Source organism: Muntiacus reevesi, chromosome 12, assembly GCF_963930625.1.
Source record: "Muntiacus reevesi chromosome 12, mMunRee1.1, whole genome shotgun sequence".
Lineage (NCBI taxonomy): Eukaryota > Metazoa > Chordata > Mammalia > Artiodactyla > Cervidae > Muntiacus > Muntiacus reevesi.
In genome coordinates, this window is record NC_089260.1 from 59,467,143 (window position 1) to 59,486,941 (window position 19,799).

Here is a 19,799-nt window from a genome sequence, read left to right on the forward strand (position 1 = left end):
GCCTCTGAACCATTACTGTTTTGTACTAATTCTCCTGTATGCTTAAATCTAACCCAAAGACTTGTCTTTCTTGGTTGGAAATGTCTAGTCAATTTCACTGTATGATACAGAAAGTTGACCTCCTGGGAGACCAGGCAATCATATTAGCCTCATATGATATTATTCTCTGAAGGATTTTGACATCTGATTTGAAAAATAAATGAAATGTTTCTAGGACACACCCTCGACGTGAGAAAGAGGAATTATTATGATGTCCATCTGGGGATGTTGAATCCAAGAAAAGTAAAAGAATAGGTCACTCTAGGATCCAGCAGTCAAGTGTATTGCTTAGCAGCACGTTGTGAAGTGGGTTGTAATGACTTAGTCCCTTTGCTGGTTGTTAGGACTGCACAGGAAAGGCAGGGACCATGTTCCTGATGAGGTTTAACAAGGCCTTTCTAGTCCCTCACTCTCAATATGAGTCTACTTCAGTTGAAGGTCTAAGATTCCCCACTAGATCTTCTGTTTTATAACTTCAGATGTCTCTGCTAGCATGCAAACTGAATAGCACTATACAAAACTGATGCCATTCACTTACCTTTAGTCAAGAATTAGAGATCGGAGCCTGATTTTGGAGAGAGAGGCTAGATTAACAGATTACTGTGTAACTGGCACACTAGAGAGATATACCAAATTTGTCACCCTCAAATTTTTGAACAAGTTCAGTTTTGATTTGTTATTACATACCATTTACTTATCTTAAAGGATTAGGCAACAATGGAATTAAAGCTCTCGGTGAGAAAATATTTTTAAAAAATAAACATGCATCAAGATTTACATGGTTATGTAGAGCCCTCTGGACTAGTGATTTACTTTCTCATCTTGAAACCTTATATTCAGAGTTACACGAATTTAGTGTATTCTCACAATGGTTGTCTACTACATCGAAGATTACAAGTAGCACAGACAAAAATGGCAGAATCAGAAAGTGGCAACTGACAGTCTGACAGGGGAAGGAAAGAAAAAAAAGCATAGCTAACATTTTTAAAAGGCTCAGAATTCTGACATCAAGTGCCATTGAACGAACAGTGCTTTCTATGTCAAGACCCCTCAGAGAGCGCTATGTGCTAATGACACAACCACTGATTTTCATGAGGGGTGACTCTGAGACATAAGAAAACGCTGGAATTAGATGCAGTCTCCTGGGTGGGCTGTGGGTAGGTACAGGGAGGGTGGAATTCAATGCATTGAGCTACAGACTGTGGTAGGTGATATACATCGGTCATCCTCTCAATTTCTCAATACCTCTATGAAGTAGGCATTCTAGAGAAGAGAAAACTGAAGTTGGGAGAAGGAAAAATATTCAGTTCATTGGTATAGGAACTACACGAGTGTCCACGTCTCTCTCTTCCAAGCACATCCACTCTTTGGCTCCAGGGATAGGTAGTTGCATCCTTCCCCTTCATGGTGACCACTTCCCTCACCACTTTACACTCATTCATATCCTTAGCTCAGGGTGCCTATTGCTTTCTGTTCACATTTCCACGTTCAACACTCATCTCCAGAGCACTCCCTACCTCACATCACGTAGCTTTCCTCTGAGTCTGATTTCCATAGCACTTGTGGCCTCTCTGCTGGTCCTCAGTGATTGCTGCCCCTCAATCCTTAGTGTTTATCATGCCTCATTCTGTACAGCCTGTGGTTGGCTTTGCTTCCTCATCTAAAGGCTTGCTTCCTTAGGTTAGGGACCTTGCCTTTGCTTTTTTCTGTTTCCCAGTTCCACATGAAGCATTTATTGACTCCTTGTCAATTCTTGATGTTTAGAATGCACAGGGGTGAATCTAGGCAGTCTCTTCTGCACTTATGCATTATGGTTAGCTGACATTCATCTGAGCCCTAGTTTGTGAACATATGCCCGCCCTCCCCCCCCCCCCCCCACTGCCCCCACTAAATCCTGCTTCAGGAATATCTGAAATGGTTTTAAGAATTCTTTCTTCACTGTTTTCAGGCTTGGCCCATGAGACACGTGGTGACCTTGTTGCCTAAACTGTTCTCAATCAAGGAGAGATTCATCTTCTAAGGATTGAAGTCCCCAAGAACAGTAACTATGTTAATCGTTCCATTAATTACTTGTTGCAGTCCTAAATATTAGAGCTAAAAAATATGCGCATGTATTTTAGCCTCACTGTTTCAATATTTTTGGCCAGAGTACTTTCATCCACAGTTTCCTCTACCCCTTGCCTCCCTCCCTCTCTCCCTCCCTCACAGTAAGCACCCTGCTTGCATCTTCCTCCATCTCCAGGACTCACTGTCTTTTGCTAGCATGGACCCTTTACTCCCTTCCATTCTCTGCCAGTAAGGTCACTCCATCAAACTAAAGCTCATTAAAGGCAAAGGCAGAGAGGTGATTCAGCAGTCTGACCCCAGGTATTATAGCTGAAAAAGCCCTTTGCCTTTTATATTTCAACCTGAAAAGGTGTATGACTCAGTGGTGGAAGGACTTGTAGCTGACGCTCAATAGAAGCTGCTCTCGAATTTTGAAAAATTCCATCCTGAGCCAGGAAGGGAAGCAGATATTGATCCTAAATGTACCTAATCCATCTCTGCACTTGTAATCCCCAAAGAAAATGCCTTCTATGACCAGAGGGCAGTCAATATTTTTTCCATCTTGTAAAATAAATAGCAGTTATTTTGGTGTGTCTTCATGCATCTGGCAGACCAGAAGTGATTTTTCCTCTTCCCATAGTCATTATAATAAATATAGTGTTTCATGTTTGGGCTAATTAAAACTATATCAAATAATTTGGATTGATGAGTGACCAGAGGTGACTGTATCATACTTTGTCCACATGAATGAGGAAGCCTCATTCCCCAAGTTGGGAAGGGGCATATCTATCAAGACTTAGCTGGAGACATACAATAAAGTGCAAGAGAATTCATTTCAGGGACTCTTTCCGATTCTAGTAGTATTACGGTTTTAGCCACACGGGGGGGGGGGGGGGTGTTCATATCAATCAGGAATCTTCTTACAAACATGGTTTTGTTTATTGTCCTTCCTCTCCTTTACCTGTGAGACGAGAGTTAGTTATGGGAGAACTTCCAGAAGGTCAGCAGGTCCGGCCAGACAGAGAACAGTTCTGTTTTCACAATCATTCTGTTTATTCTCAACCCAGATGGAGGGTTACAAGTTGTTGGAAATACCAGAAATCTGATTTGTGTCTATATTGGTCCAAGCTCCACATCCTTTCCCAACCACCCCAGGTCAATTCCAACAAACAAGCTCAGAATCTCTTTGAAGCGATGCACAAACACTGTGCCTACATTTGGGCAAATCATCTACTTAGTTTCATTTTTTCCTTCACATTAATAATTGCTTTGATTATTGTATCTGACTAGTTCATCAGATAAACCAACCTTCTAACTTCTTGAAAATGAAGAACAATTTCAGGAATCAAATTTGGATTATTCAAGACTTTGAAGGGATATTAGTTTTAAATGACAAATCATTTTTTGGCAGTCTAAGAGAACCATTTGGATGTTCCCCAAATTTTCTTTCAATGCTTTGTCATAATTCTTATTTGAATAGAATATGAGTCTTGCCCAGAGAAGCAATTCTGATTTTCTCAGAATTTGCCAGTTTCACTGAGCACTGGGAAAACAAGTCCTAATGATACAGCAATCAGATATTTGGGGATTGAGTCCACATATTTCACTCTCTAGCCAAACCAGCCTTACTCCTTTTTTCCTGGCATGGACCTCACAGTCTCCCTTATAGGCTGCTGCTTGCTCCTGAATTATCCTGTCTTCCACCAGTTCATATTAAATTAACATTCCAGCTAGTTTCCCCAGTGTCTTCATGAATAGGCCTGCAGGTTCTATACACCAGCTTTGAATGCTTCCTCTGAAGGCAAGGCAAATTCAAGTTCAAGGCTCAATGTGGAGATGAGTGCTAAATATGCTAGGCCAAACCAAACAAAATTATTTTAAAATTTATAGAATTTCTACCTAATATGTGAGTGTATAACTACATGTTAACCACCTTAGTAAAGATAATAAAACCATGAAGCTCATAAGAAAGGATAAGTGACACATTTAAATGAAAAAATATATAATTTGATGAAGAGTTAGAGGCACTGAAAACTATCTCAGCCTTGGCCCAAAGTAACTATGTCCTTATTGAAGTCATTTTGTATTTTTGGGTTTTAATGTCCTTGCTCTCAAATGAGGGGATTGGGATTAGATGATCTCTAAGTCTCCCTGCTGCTTTACTATTCTATGATTCTGTATCTCAAAGACATGTAAATAAGTCATTTGGTAAGATTTACATTGTTTTTTTTTACAACTGTAATGCAAGAATAGAGTTACTGGGATTATCTCAGCATGTTTAAAACTGAAGAAATATCAAGCTTGTGCTGTGAATCTCCTTAGTGAATCAAGATATTTACCAAGGTTCTTTTAACATTTTCATCTTCTAGAGTCTTAGGGATGAAAAGTGTGGTGCACAGTGGTAAAACTAATGCTGTTACTAACGAAATTGTCTTATAATATTACGTTTCATAACACAGCTAGTGCATTGACACACATGTATATGATATGCACAGATTCATGATCATGGATTCTTATGTTAAAAAAGACAGCCCAGAGATGACTTCATCTAGTCCTTCCTTTCATAGGTGAGACTATAAAGTCCCAGAGGAGTCACCTCGTCACCTGAGTAATTTAAACTTTGAGATCCAATGGCTTAGCTGACACTTTTCTAATCTTTTTTTTTTTTTTCCTGCTTCCTTCTGAGATGTATACATCATATATAGACATCTATTTCATTGAGGTAGCATGCAAATATGTCTTCATTATTTGTATACCTAAAATGTACCCTCACCAATAAAAAAAATGCATTCTTAAGGCTGATTAAAGATCATCCATAGACTTCAAACCTCTTTCTAGATTCCCTGGGAATCTGACTTAGCCAGTACTCCCCATGGCTTATACTTAATCCAAGTCACATGGTAAACCCAGGCTAGTTGAATGAAGATTTCTCTCCTGACTAGTTATTTTAAGACTGGACCTGGAGCATGGGGCTTTCAGTTCTGTCTGTGTTTCTTCTCACTTATCAAACTAGCATTTATCCAACTTTTATCATTTTTCCAACTTCTTACTCAGTCTTTGTTTAAATACTTTCAGTTAATAGAGTCTACCTATTTCCACCATAAAGGAAACAACTAATTCCACCATAAGAATATTGTTTCTGATTTTGACTTGCAAGGAGATTCTCTGTGACTCTACCTGTGGCCTATTTTCTCCTCTGCTCCTGTGTATAATGCCGCACACACTGTCACATCACTTATATACTAGAAGTCAACCCCCCTGTTCCTCTCCTCACTGTGCGTGGCTTTCCTGTTCTGTTCTCCGTTTCATCCTTCACACCATGTTTTCCCTCCTTTGGGTATTTCTCATTGTCCTCGGGAAAACATTGTGCCCCAAATAGAAGATGATTCCCTAGGTATCCTCTGATCAGTGTGGAGTGTAGTGAGCTTTTAATCACTGTGAACAGGATATTACCTTTCCATCAAGCCCAGAGACTCATCAGTTTTCACTTACTGCTTTGTTAAGGGGTGATAATTCGTTCAATCCTTGGTTTCTCAGCAGAAGGCAGGCAGAGGAGCAATGGGCTTGATTTCAAGAGTCTCTTTTCCTGCTAGAACACTGAAGAGTTTGTCAATATCTTTTCTAGGTGTGTTTTGTCAAACCGATATTCCAATAGACAGCCATTAGCACCTCACCCTCTGCTTCAGAATCACATTTCGGGGCGTTTACTTTGATCACAGTTTGCAAGGATCATTTGTTTGTATGGATCTAATCTTAAGTTTCAAAAGCCATTTCCTATCAGTGATGATGTGTCTACCCCTTCTTACACTGATTTGCAAACAGCAGTATAGAAATGCATCTTTTACTTTTCTTTAAGGCTTGTCTAAAGGAACAAAACTGTCTCCCCATATCTCCCCAACCCCAGAAAGAACCAGCCACTGAAGATAAAAGTTATCACACCTCCTAAGAAATCTGATGAAAGCCAATTGTCACCCTAATGACATATTGAGATGGCAAATCACACTGCATTTCCCACGCCTCAGCAATGTGAATGTTTTTCTTTCTTGGACTGTATCTAATTGGGTAAGTTTATTGTCCTATAGATTTTAATGTGGTGCTCAGAAAAACCATCAAAGGCAGAGTAGCTCTGATTCTTAATATAAGCAGGGGCCATATTTTCATCAGGACACCAAAAAAAAAAAAAAAAAAAAAAAAGGAAGAAAAGATAAATACCCTTAAGCAGAGGAAATTCTAGGATATGATTCTCTTCTGTGGTAAGAACAGTAATATAAGAGGAAAACAGTGTAATAGGCCAAGGGAAAAAATGCAGTTGGTGACAAGAACAATAGATTTTATAGGAAAATATGTGATAAGAAAGAAACATTGCATTGTTTGGGACACCTAGGTAATTATTGCAGCTAAAGACATTAAAATCAGTTTCTTCACTCATATCTTCATAGACTGTTTGGCAATATTAAATGACAAAAGCTTAATAATCAAAAGTACTGAGTTAGCAAATGTTTCCTAATTTTAATAACTTCTTGTTGCAATTACCAAGTCTTAGAGTGAAATGATTTAATTAGAAAGTAATCAAGAAGTGTCTACTGTTAATTGAAGGAATTATAAAAGATCTAAAATTTTAATATATTTCTGGGGTGATAAAATTAGAATTTACCATAATTGTTTTTCAACCACCCTGATGGGGAATTTTTGACACTGCAGCAAAGTATTTGATACTTTTAAGAGGGACATCCATCACTGAGAACTATATGGATTAGAAGATCTCATTCCTATTGTCTTGGAAATAATAATAATAGGGGTAATAATAAAAACTAATATTTATTGAGAACTTATTGTATGTCAGAAAAAAGCGGTTCAGAGTAGGAACCATATCTGTTTTATTCACAGTGTATCTTCTGCACAAATAATAGGTCTCTGATAAAGAATTTTGAATCATGCTGAACACCAGGCAGATTCAGAAAATAGCAAGTGTGATGAGAATCCCATGCTCACATTTAATGGAGTTGGTCATCTGATTCAATCTTCTCATTTGAACCCTCCTGTTGGCACATACTTCTTTCACATGAGTAGACTTATTTATATTTTCTCTCAGAGAATAATACACATTTCTATACACATAAAGTTCAGCTGAAGTGGCAAAGATCTTGCCAGAGACCCTAGATAACAAATGTTTACTGTCTGCTGCTTCTCGTTTACCCTTCCAATGTGTAAGCAATCAAGTACTGGATATTAATGGGTATTTACAGAATAGAAGTAAGTAGTAAGCAAGGGAATGAAGATAAATGAAAAGAAAGTGAAAGTGAAAGTTGCTCAGTCATATCCAACTCTTTGTGACCCCATGGACTGTAGCCCGCCAGGCTCCTCTGTCCATGGAACTCACCAGGCAAGAATGCTGGAGTGGGTTTCTATTTCCTTATCCAGGGGATCTTCTTGACCCAGGAATTGAACCCTGGTCTCCTGCATTGCAGGCAGATTCTTTACCATCAGAGTCACAAGGGAAGCCCTAAATAAAAAGAAGTTAGTGTCAATTCCATCAAAGTAGGAATGGTTCTGTTGAATGCTATAAAGGGGAAAGCATTCAGCTTAATACTACTGATGTGAAACTGGAATGTGAGATATGTCTTTACATATCTAGCTGTAGACAATCAGTCCTTTTCAAGGAAACTGGAAAATTCACATCTTCACTGAACCACCAGTCTTCTTGTTGCCCCTCCCAGGCCCATCACTATGACATGCCTGCCTCACCATCCACAGTTTTCAGTCACAGTGAATTACCAGGGTGTAATAGTTTTCTGAATGGTCTAGTGGTTTTCCATACTTTCTTCAATTTAAGTCTGAATTTGGCAATAAGGGGTTCATGATCTGAGCCACAGTCAGCTCCTGGTCTTGTTTTTGCTGACTGTATAGAGCTTCTCCATCTTTGGCTGCAAAGAATATAATCAATCTGATTTCGGTGTTGACCATCTGGTGATATCCACATGTAGAGTCTTTTATGTTGTTGGAAGAGGGTGTTTGCTATGACCAGTGCATTCTCTTGGCAAAACTCTATTACTTTTGCCCTGCTTCATTCCATACTCCAAGGCCAAATTTGTCTGTTACTCCAGGTGTTTCTTGACTTCCTACTTTTGCATTCCAGTCCCCTATAATGAAAAGGACATCTTTTTTGGGTTTTATGGGTTCTTTGTAGTTCTAAAAGGTCTTGTAGGTCTTCATATAACTGTTCAACTTCAGCTTCTTCAGCGTTATGGGTTGGGGCATAGGCTTGGATTACTGTGATATTGAATTGTTTGCCTTGGAATGAACAAAGATCATTCTGTCATTTTTGAGATTGCATCCAAGTACTGCATTTCAGACTCTTTTATTGACCATGATGGCTACTCCATTTCTTCTAAGGGATTCCTGCCCACAGTAGTAGATATAATGGTCATCTGAGTTAAATTCACCCATTCCAGTCCATTTTAGTTTGCTGATTCCTAGAATGTTGACATTCACTCTTGCCATCTCCTGTTTGACAACTTCCAATTTGCCTTGATTCTTGGACCTAACATTCCAGGTTTCTATGCAATATTGCTCTTTACAGCATTGGACCTTGCTTCTATCACCAGTCACATCCACACCTGGGTATTGCTTTTGCTTTGGCTCCATCCCTTCATTCTTTCTGGAGTTATTTCTCCATTGATCTCCAGAAGCATATTGGGCACCTACCGACCTGGGGAGTCCCTCTTTCAGTGTCCTATCTTTTTGCCTTTTCATACAGTTCATGGGGTTCTCAAGGCAGGAATACTGAAGTGGTTTGCCTTTCCCTTCTCCAGAGGACCACATTCTGTCAGACCTCTCCACCAAGACCCGTCCATCTTGGGTGGCCCCACATGGCATGGCTTAGTTTCATTGAGTTATACAAGGCTGTGGTCCTGTGATCAGATTGGTTAGTTTTCTGTGATTAAGGTTTTAGTGTGTCTGCCCTTTGATGCCCTCTCGCAACACCTACTGTCTTACTTGGGTTTCTCTTACCGTGGACATGGGGTATCTCTTCACGGCTGCTCCAGCAAAGCGCAGCCGCTGCTCCTTACCTTGGACGAGGGGTATCTCCTCACCGCCACCCCTCCTGACCTTGAATGTGAAGCTCCTCTCAGCCCTCCTGTGGTTGACAAACCATGGCCTGTCATTTGACAGTATTTCTTCCTCAAGATTCTGACCTTGAGGAAGCAACCTAGATGCCCATCAGCAGATGAATGGATAAGGAAGCTGTGGTACATATACACCATGGAATATTACTCAGCCGTTAAAAAGAATTCATTTGAATCAGTTCTAATGAGATGGATGAAACTGGAGCCCATTATACAGAGTGAAGTAAGCCAGAAAGATAAAGAACATTACAGTATACTAACACACATATACGGAATTTAAAAAGATGGTAACGATAACCCTATATGCAAAACAGAAAAAGAGACACAGAAGTACAGAACAGACTTTGAACTCTGTGGGAGAAGGTGAGGGTGGGATGTTTCAAAAGAACAGCATGTATATTATCTATGGTGAAACAGATCACCAGCCCAGGTGGGATGCATGAGTCAAGTGCTCGGGCCTGGTGGGCTGGGAAGACCCAGAGGAATCGGGTGGAGAGGGAGGTGGGAGGGGGGATCGGGATGGGGAATACGTGTAACTCTATGGCTGATTCATATCAATGTATGACAAAACCCACTGAAAAAAAAAAAAAAAGATTCTGACCATGAAATTGCCCTCTCTCATCATACCATCTCCACACAGGGTTTAGATCACCGGTTTATTACAAAGGATCTAATTTGAAGAAAGTAGGGAAAATCACTAGACCATTCAGGTATGACCCAAATCAAATCCCTTATGATTATACAGTGGAAGTGAGAAATAGATTTAAGGGACTAGATCTGATAGACAGAGTACCTGATGAACTATGGATGGAGGTTCGTGACATTGTACAGGAGACAGGGCTCAAGACCATTCCCATGGAAAAGAAATGCAAAAAGGCAAAATGGTTGTCTGAGGAGGCCTTACAAATAGCTGTGAAAAGAAGAGAAATGAAAAGCAAAGGAGAAAAGGAAAGATATTCCTATTTGACTGCAGAGTTCCAAAGAATAGCAAGGAGAGATAAGAAAGCCTTCCTCATCAATCGGTGCAAAGAAATAGAGGAAAACAACAGAATGGGAAATACTAGAGATCTCTTCAAGGAAATTAGAGATATCAAGGGAACATTTCATGCAAAGATGGGTTCGATAAAGGACAGAAATGGTACGGATCTAACAGAAGCAGAAGATATTAAGAAGAGGTGGCAAGAATACACCAAAGAACTGTACAAAAAAGATCATCATGACCCAGATAATCATGATGGTGTGATCCCTCACCTAGAGCCAGACATCCTCGAATGTGAAGTCAAGTGGGCCTTAGAAAGCATCACTATGAACAAAGCTACTGGAGGTGATGGAATTTCAGTTGAGCTATTTCAAATCCTGAAAGATGATACTGTGAAAGTGTTGCACTCAATATGACAACAAATTTGGAAAACTCAGCAGTGGCCACAGGACTGGAAAAGGTCAGCTTTCATTACAATCCCAAAGAAAGTCAATCTCAAAGAATGTTCAAACTACTGCACAATTGCACTCATCTCACACGCTAGTAAAGTAATGCTCATAATTCTCCAAGCCAGGCTTCAGCAATACGTGAACCGTGAACTACCAGATGTTCAAGCTGGCTTTAGAAAAGGCAGAGGAATCAGAGATCTAATTGCCAACATCTGCTGGATCATCAAAAAAGCAAGAGAGTTCCAGAAAAACATCTATTTCTGCTTCATTGACTACGCCAAAGCCTTTGACTGTGTGGATCACAAGAAACTGTGGAAAATTCTGGAAGAGATGGGAATACCAGACCACCTGAGCTGCCTCTTGAGAAACCTGTATGCAGGTCAGGAAGCAACAGTTAGAACTGGACATGGAACAACAGACTGGTTCCAAATAGGAAAAGGCGTACGTCATGACTGTATATTCTCACCCTGTTTATTTAACTTATATGCAGAGTACATTATGAGAAACACTGGGCTGGAAGAAGCATAAGCTGAAATCAAGATTGCTGGGAGAAATATCAATAACCTCAGATATGCAGATGACACCACCCTTATGGCAGAAATTGAAGAGGAACTAAAGAGCCTCTTGATGAAAGTGAAAGAGGAGAGTGAAAAAGTTAATTTGATATATGGTATTTATATTGGCATTTCTCAACCCAGTGTCACTAGATGTCACACACATTTGTGGTGCTTTGATGTTTGCAAGTCTAACCTCTGTGAACATAAATTTGGTCAAATAATAAATTGGAACAAAGGGAAAGAGAAAAAAAAAAAAAAGTTGGCTTAAAGCTCAACATTCAGTAAACTAAGATCATGGCATCTGGTCCTATCACTTCATGGGAAATAGATGGGGAAACGGTGGAAACAGTGTCAGACTTTATTTTTTGGGGCTCCAAAATCACTGCAGATGGTGATTGCAGCCATGAAATTAAAAGACGCTTATTCCTTGGAAGGAAAGTTATGACCAACCTAGACAGCATGTTAAAAAGCAGAGACATTACTTTGCCAACAAAGGTCCATCTGGTCAAGGCTATGGTTTTTCCAGTGGTCATGTATGGATGTGAGAGTTGGACTGTGAAGAAAGCTGAGCACTGAAAAATTGATGCTTTTGAACTGTGGTGTTGGAGAAGACTCTTGAGAGTTCCTTGCACTGCAAGGAGATCCAACCATTCCATCCTAAAGAGATCAGTCTTGGGTGTTCATTGGAAGGACTGATGCTGAAGCTGAAACTCCAATACTTTGGCCACCTCATGCGAAGAGTTGACTCATTTGAAAAGACCCTTATGCTGGAAGGGATTGGGGGCAGGAGGAGAAGGGGACGACAGAGGATGAGATGGCTGGATGGCATCACCAACTCGATGGGCATGAGTTTGAGTAAACTCTGGGAGTTGGTGATGGACAGGGAGGCCTGGAGTGTTGTGATTCATGGGGTGGCAAAGAGTCAGACATGACTGAGTGACTGAACTGAACTGAACTGAACTGAATAGTTATCTGAGGTTTAATGACTTTTCTTTGCGTCTTGGACCATCAACTCCTCCTGGACTCTCATTAATCCCAGGGGCAATGTCTTAGACTGTAATCATTATTGCTTTAACAAATAGTCCAGGATACAACACGACTGACTTTTCATTTATCTTCCATGGACATTCACTTTGCAGGAGTGACACTGTCAGCCTAAGAGACACAGTTATGGTTTCAAAGTTTAAAAAATGGTATTATTGCTCTCTGTACTTATTGTATTGAAAGATAAAGGCTAATTAAATGCTTTATTTCCTTGGAGACAGAGAAATGCTGGCCAACTAGCTTTAAGAAAGTTTTGCTAATATTGTAAGGATATTTATCCTTTATACAGGTAAAAGCTAGTGGGGATGGTAAGAGAGATGTGTGTGTGTGTCGGGGGTGGGGGGTAAAGTATAACGAATTAATACCTAGAAGAGTCAGTTTTTCAAGAACTCCGATCTCCAAAATTTAACTGAGTAAACCACAGAACAAGTTAATGAAAGGACCAATATCTATTCATTAACAAATTCCTGTGTTTGTCATTTATTTTTAAATTTAGATTTGTAGACTCAGTTTGCAAAGGCTGTTGATTCAGTCACTAAAAACTAAAAATGAAGAGCTAAGTTCACAGTTCATGCAGTGGCAATAGGTGGGAGAATTTGCTTCAGTCATGTAGCTCAGATGGTAAAGAATCTGCCTGCAGTGAGGGAGACCTAGGTTTGATCCCTGGGTTGGGTAGAACCCCTGGAGGAGGGCATGGTAAACCACTCCAGTATTCTTGCCTGGAGAATCCCCATGGACAGAGGAGCCTAGTGGGCTATAGTCCATAGGATCACAAAGAGTCAGACATGACTGAGTGACCAAGCATACATATATGCATGAAATTGTTTATCAAAGATCCAGATTACAATAATAAACTTTCTAAGGCATTATTATTAGAGAATATACTAAAATTGATTAGCATAAAAAAATCAAGTGAGGAGTATATTCCAAATTGCTCTTTGAAAGTAAGATTTAAATGAAGAATAAGTCCAAGGTATAATTGAATACTTTGATACCAAAGCCTAGTTTTATGTCTTAGAAAGTAAATTCCAGCCCTCTCATCTATTTTCAGAATCCCAGCATCTGATTCTAGGCCATTGTTACCTTATTTGGAGCCAAAATATTTTACACTTCATCAAAGACATTTGTTGTAAGGTTTACCCTCATTGTAAATTCTTTCATTTAACAGTGGTCCAATCACTAGGTATAAGGAAGACTCTTCTCTGTTTCCCTGTTTGCATGCTTCTTATGTACACATTTTTTTTTTTTTTTTTTTTTTTACTAATATTGTAGGCCCAGGAAGAAAAAAATCTTATGGGACATCTCTGTGTCTAGTTTTTGCCATTCTGCCCTCACATTAATGTGTAATATAGGACAAACCATGTAACTTGTTGATCCATTCTTTAAGGAGAGGACATATAGAAGATGCTAAGAATTGTTAAGATCTCTTCAAGTTTTAAAAGATATGATTAAAGAGGAGAAAATATGTTTTCACTTTGCTGTTTTAAGGAGACACCCATTTCTCCTATCCATTTTCAAACATGTTAGAGCGATGGTACCATGGTGGTGTAATGCTTTGAAACCAACCACTCCTTCATCCAATTAGTCCTTGATACTGAGTTCTCAGAGAGTCTTTTTGGCAATTATTTGCACTATTAAAATTAGACTAAATGTCTCAGGGGAACAGCATATTTTTATAAGTTCAGAGAAGCTTGCAGAACCTGGCGTAGAAGTAGCCATCATTGTCATTCTCACCTGGAAGAACTTATTTTTTTTTTTTTTTACAACTTTCCCCATAAACCATGCTGCAGGGTATTAATTGACAATAGTACTATATTAAGTACTTGTTTTCCCAATTAATTCATCAGAGATCTACCTGATTGCCCTCAGAACTTAGACTCACATCGAAATAATCAAATTTATACTTAGTGTTCCTATAATTCCACATCCAAATATTAGTCCAAACAATATCATGGTAAGGTAAGTATCTGATTCTCATTTAGGTTTTTCAGATATGGAAAATAGCTTATCAGGCTCACATCTGTTTTAAATGGCCAGGTTCTGTGTACCCAAGGAGTTGTTGTTTTTGTTCAATTGCTCAGTTATGTTCAACTCTTTGCGACCCCATAGACCACAGCATGCTAATTTTCCCTGTCCTTCTCCAACTCCTGGAGCTTTCTCAAATTCATGTCCATTGAGTCGATGATGCCATCCAACCATCTCATCCTCTGTTGTCCCCTTCTCCTCCTGCCTTCAATCTTTCCCAGCATCAGGGTCTTTTCCAAAGAGTTGGCCCTTCGCATCAGGTGGCCAGAGCATTGGAGCTTCAGCTTCAGTGTCAGTCCTTCTAATGTATATTCAGGGCTGATTTCCTTTAGGATTTCCTGGTTTGATCTCCTTGCTGTCTGAGGGACTCTCAAAAGTCTCCAACACCGCAGTTTGAAAGCATCAATTCTTCAGCACGCAGCCTTCTTTATGGTCCAACTCCCACATCCATACATGACAATGGGAAAAACCATAGCTTTGACTCTACAGACCTATGTTGGCAAAGTGATGTCTCTGCTCTTTAATACACTGTCTAGGTTTGTCATATCTTTTCTTCTAAGGAGAAAGCATCTTTTAATTTCCTGGTTGCCATCACTGTCCACAGTGATTTTGGAGGCCAAGAAAATAGTCTCACTGTTCCCATTTTTTCCATTTTCCCCCGTCTATTTGCCATGAAGTGATGGGACAGGATACCATGATCTTAGTTGTTTGAATGTTGAGTTTTAAGCCAGCTTTTTCACTCTCCTTTTTCACCTTCAAGAGACTCTTTAGTTCCTCTTTGCTTTCTGCCATGAGGGTGGTGTCATCTGCATATTTGAGGTTATAGATATTTCTCCCTTAGCAATATCTTGATTTCAGCTTGTGCTTCATCCAGCTCAGCATTTCGCATGATGTACTCTGCATAGAAGTTAAACAAGCAAGATGACAGTATAGAGCCTTCATGTTGTTCTTTTCCAATTTTGTCCCAGTCCATTGTTCCATGTCTGGTTCTAACTGTTGCTTCTTGACCTGCATATAGGTTTCTCAGGAAGCTGGTAAGATGGTGTGGTATTCCCATCTTTTGAAGAATTTTCCACAGTTTTTTGTGATCCACACATTAAAAAGCTTTAGCACAGTCAATGAAGCAGAAGTAGATATTTTTTCTGGGATTCCCTTGCTTTTTCTATGATCCAACAGATGTTGGTAATTTGATCTCTTGTTCCTCTGCCTTTTCTAAATCCAGTTTGTACATTTGGAAGTTCTCGATTCAGGTTCTTTTGAAGCCTAACTTGAAGGATTTTGAGTATTACCTTGTTAGCATGTGAAATGAGTGCAATTGTGCAGTAGTTTGAACATTCTTTGGCATTGCACTCTTTTAGGATTGGAATGAAAACTGACCTTTCCTGGAAACATCACTGTTACTGATCTCCCCTTACTCCTTGACTTTATAACTGATCTTTGCCTCCAGGGAGATTTCATAGAGTTCGCACCAAACCAAATTGATTTCTACACCTAGATTCTTATTTTTATCATTTTCTCCCTTTAGACATGAGACATCACATCATGATTTTACTCTTACTCCTTCTTTTACAGTCCAAATTTCCCACCTCACTGACAGCCTAGAAGAAATAGCTAACAGCCTTATCACTATCCAAAACCTGCTAGATTCTCTGACAGCCGTGGTCCTCCAAAACAGAAGAGGATTAGACCTCACAGCAGAAAAAGGAGGCCCCTGCCTATTTTTGGAGGAAGCCTGTTGTTTCTCTGCCAATAAATCAGGTGTTGTAAAGGAAGCAACAAGAAGTCTGACAAACAGGGCCTCGAGAATACATCAACACCTCAGTAACTCATGGGAAAACTGGTTAAGCAATTGGAATTGGATGCCCTGGGTCCTACCTTTTCTAGGACCTCTCCTTCTACTTAACCTTATTCTAACTTTCAGCCCATGTTTAATGCGTCTTTTTTCAAAATTTCTTCAGGATTGCTTACAAGCGTTCACCAACCGAACTATCCACGAGCTACTTCTAACTCAGATTATCAAAAACTTCGACCCCACACAAATCCCCTTGACCTGCATTCCAGCCTTTTCTTATCTTACCCCCATGACGCCCCTGTCCTGCAAGAAGCAGTTACAGAAGATTGACCTTTGGCCCTTATCCTAAATCAAAAAGGCTGGAATGATAGGGCCCACATGGGGTCTTATTGATAAGATGGCTCATTATGTCGACCTTGCAAACAAAGAATAAAATCACAGTGATCTATGAGACTGACCAAATTGCCCAACTGGCATACTGTTATCTTACTGGCACCTATCTTCTCAAAGCTGCAAGACCACCAGATTCCAGACCTCTGGTTACATGACCATTCCTTCAGAGTTTTTCATTGGTGGGGTATAAGAAGGACTCCATCAGAAAAGGAGGACGCTGGTTCTCCTTAAGAGCCACAGCAATCAGAGCAGAAAAAGACATAAAAGGAATCCAGATAGGAAAAGAAGAAGTGAAACTCTCGCTGTTTGCAGATGACATGATCCTCTACATAGAAAACCCTAAAGACTCTACCAGAAAATTACTAGAGCTAATTAATGAATATAGTAAAGTTGCAGGATATAAAATTAACACACAGAAATCCCTTGCATTCCTATACACTAACAATGAAAAAACAGAAAGAGAAATTAAGGAAACAATACCATTCACCATTGCAACAAAAAGAATAAAATACTTAGGAGTATATCTACCTAAAGAAACAAAAGACCTATACATAGAAAACTATAAAACACTGATGAAAGAAATCAAAGAGGACACAAACAGTTGGAGAAACATACCGTGTTCATGGATTGGAAGAATCAATATTGTCAAAATGGCTATTCTACCCAAAGCAATCTATAGATTCAATGCAATCCCTATCAAGCTACCAACGGTATTTTTCACAGAATTAGAACAAATAATTTCACAATTTGTATGGAAATACAAAAAACCTCGAATAGCCAAAGTAATCTTGAGAAAGAAGAATGGAACTGGAGGAATCAACCTGCCTGACTTCAGACTCTACTACAAAGCCACAGTCATCAAGACAGTATGGTACTGGCACAAAGACAGAAATATAGATCAATGGAACAGAATAGAAAGCCCAGAGATAAATCCACGAACCTATGGACAGCTTATCTTTGACAAAGGAGGCAAGGATATACAATGGAAAAAAGACAATCTCTTTAACAAGTGGTGCTGGGAAAACTGGTTAACCACTTGTAAAAGAATGAAACTAGAACACTTCCTAACACCATACACAAAAATAAACTCAAAATGGATTAAAGATCTAAATGTAAGACCAGAAACTATAAAACTCCTAGAGGAGAACATAGGCAAAACACTCTCCGACATAAATCACAGCAAGATCTTCTATGACCCACCTCCCAGAATATTGGAAATAAAAGCAAAAATAAACAAATGGGACTTAATGAAAATTAAAAGCTTTTGCACAACAAAGGAAACTATAAGTAAGGTGAAAAGACAGCCCTCAGATTGGGAGAAAATAATAACAAATGAGGAAACAGACAAAGGATTAATCTCAAAAATATACAAGCAACTCCTGAAGCTCAATTCCAGAAAAATAAACGACCCAATCAAAAAATGGGCCAAAGAACTAAACAGACATTTCTCCAAAGAAGACATACAGATGGCTAACAAACACATGAAAAGATGCTCAACATCACTCATCATCAGAGAAATGCAAATCAAAACCACAATGAGGTACCATTACACGCCAGTCAGGATGGCTGCTATCCAAAAGTCTACAAGCAATAAATGCTGGAGAGGGTGTGGAGAAAAGGGAACCCTCTTACACTGTTGGTGGGAATGCAAACTAGTACAGCCACTATGGAAAACAGTGTGGAGATTTCTTAAAAAACTGGAAATAGAACTGCCATATGACCCAGCAATACCACTTCTGGGCATACACACTGAGGAATCCAGATCTGAAAGAGACACGTGCACCCCAATGTTCATCGCAGCACTGTTTATAATAGCCAGGACATGGAAGCAACCTAGATGCCCATCAGCAGATGAATGGATAAGGAAGCTGTGGTACATATACACCATGGAATATTACTCAGCCGTTAAAAAAAATTCATTTGAATCAGTTCTAATGAGATGGATGAAACTGGAGCCCATTATACAGAGTGAAGTAAGTCAGAAAGATAAAGAACATTACAGTATACTAACACATATATACGGAATTTAGATAGATGGTGGCGATAACCCTATATGCAAAACAGAAAAAGAGACACAGAAATACAGAACAGACTTTTGAACTCTGGGGGAGAACGTGAGGGTAGGATGTTTTGAAAGAACAGCATGTATATTATCTATGGTGAAACGGACCACCAGCCCAGGTGGGATACATGAGTCAGGTGCTCGGGCCTGGTGCACTGGGAGGACCCTGAGGAGTCGGGTGGGGAGGGAGGTGGGAGGGGGGATCGGGATGGGGAATACATGTAACTATATGGCTGATTCATGTCAATGTATGACAAAACCCACTGAAATGTTGTAAAGTGATTGGCCTCCAACTAATAAAATAATATTAAAAAAAAAAAAAATTAAAAAAAAAAAAAAAGAGCCAGTCACCCTCTCTTTTCCCTCTAATAAATTTCCCTTTTCTTGCCTGACTGCCCGGCTGACTTTCTCTGCATTCACCTTACAAGAGGAACTAAAGAGCCTCTTGATTAAAGTGAAAGAGTGTGAAAAACCTGGCTTAAAACTCAACATTCAAAGAATGAAGATCATGGCATCTGGTCCCATCACTTCATGGAAAAGAGATGGGAAAACAATGGAAACCATAACAGATTTTATTTCCGTGGGCTCCAAAATCACTGCAGATGGCAACTGCAGCCATGAAATTAAAAGACACTTGCTCCTTGGAAGAAAAGTTATGACCAACATAGACAGCTTATTAAAAAGCAGAGACATCACTTTGCCAACAAAGGCCCACCTAGTCAAAGCTATGGCTTTTCCAGTAGTCATGTATGGATGTGAGAGTTAGACCATAAAGAAAGCTGAGCACCCAAGAATTGATGTCTTTGAACTGTGGTGTTGGAGAAGACCCTTGAGAGTCTCTTGGACTGCAAGGAGATCCAACCAGTCAATCCTAAAGGAAGTCAGTCCTGAATATGCATTGGAAGGACTGATACTAAAACTCTAATACTTTGGCCACCTAATGCAAAGAACTGACTCTTGGAAAAGACTCGGATGCTGGGGACGACAGAGGATGAGATGGTTGGATGGCATCACTGACTCAATGGACATGAATTTGAGAAAGTTCTGGGAGTTGGTGATGAACAGGGAAGCCGGGCATGCTGCAGTCTATGAGGTTGCAAAGAGTCAGACACCACTGAGTGACTGAACTGAACTGAACAAAAGAGGATGCAATATTTTTATAGAATCCACTTTATTGAAATATTAACAGATTGTGAGGTTTTTGTTGGTTTTGGATATGAATTGCTTGTGGGTATCTTGGTTTGCAAATATTTCTTTGCATTCTGGCTTGCCTTCTTCATTCCTGA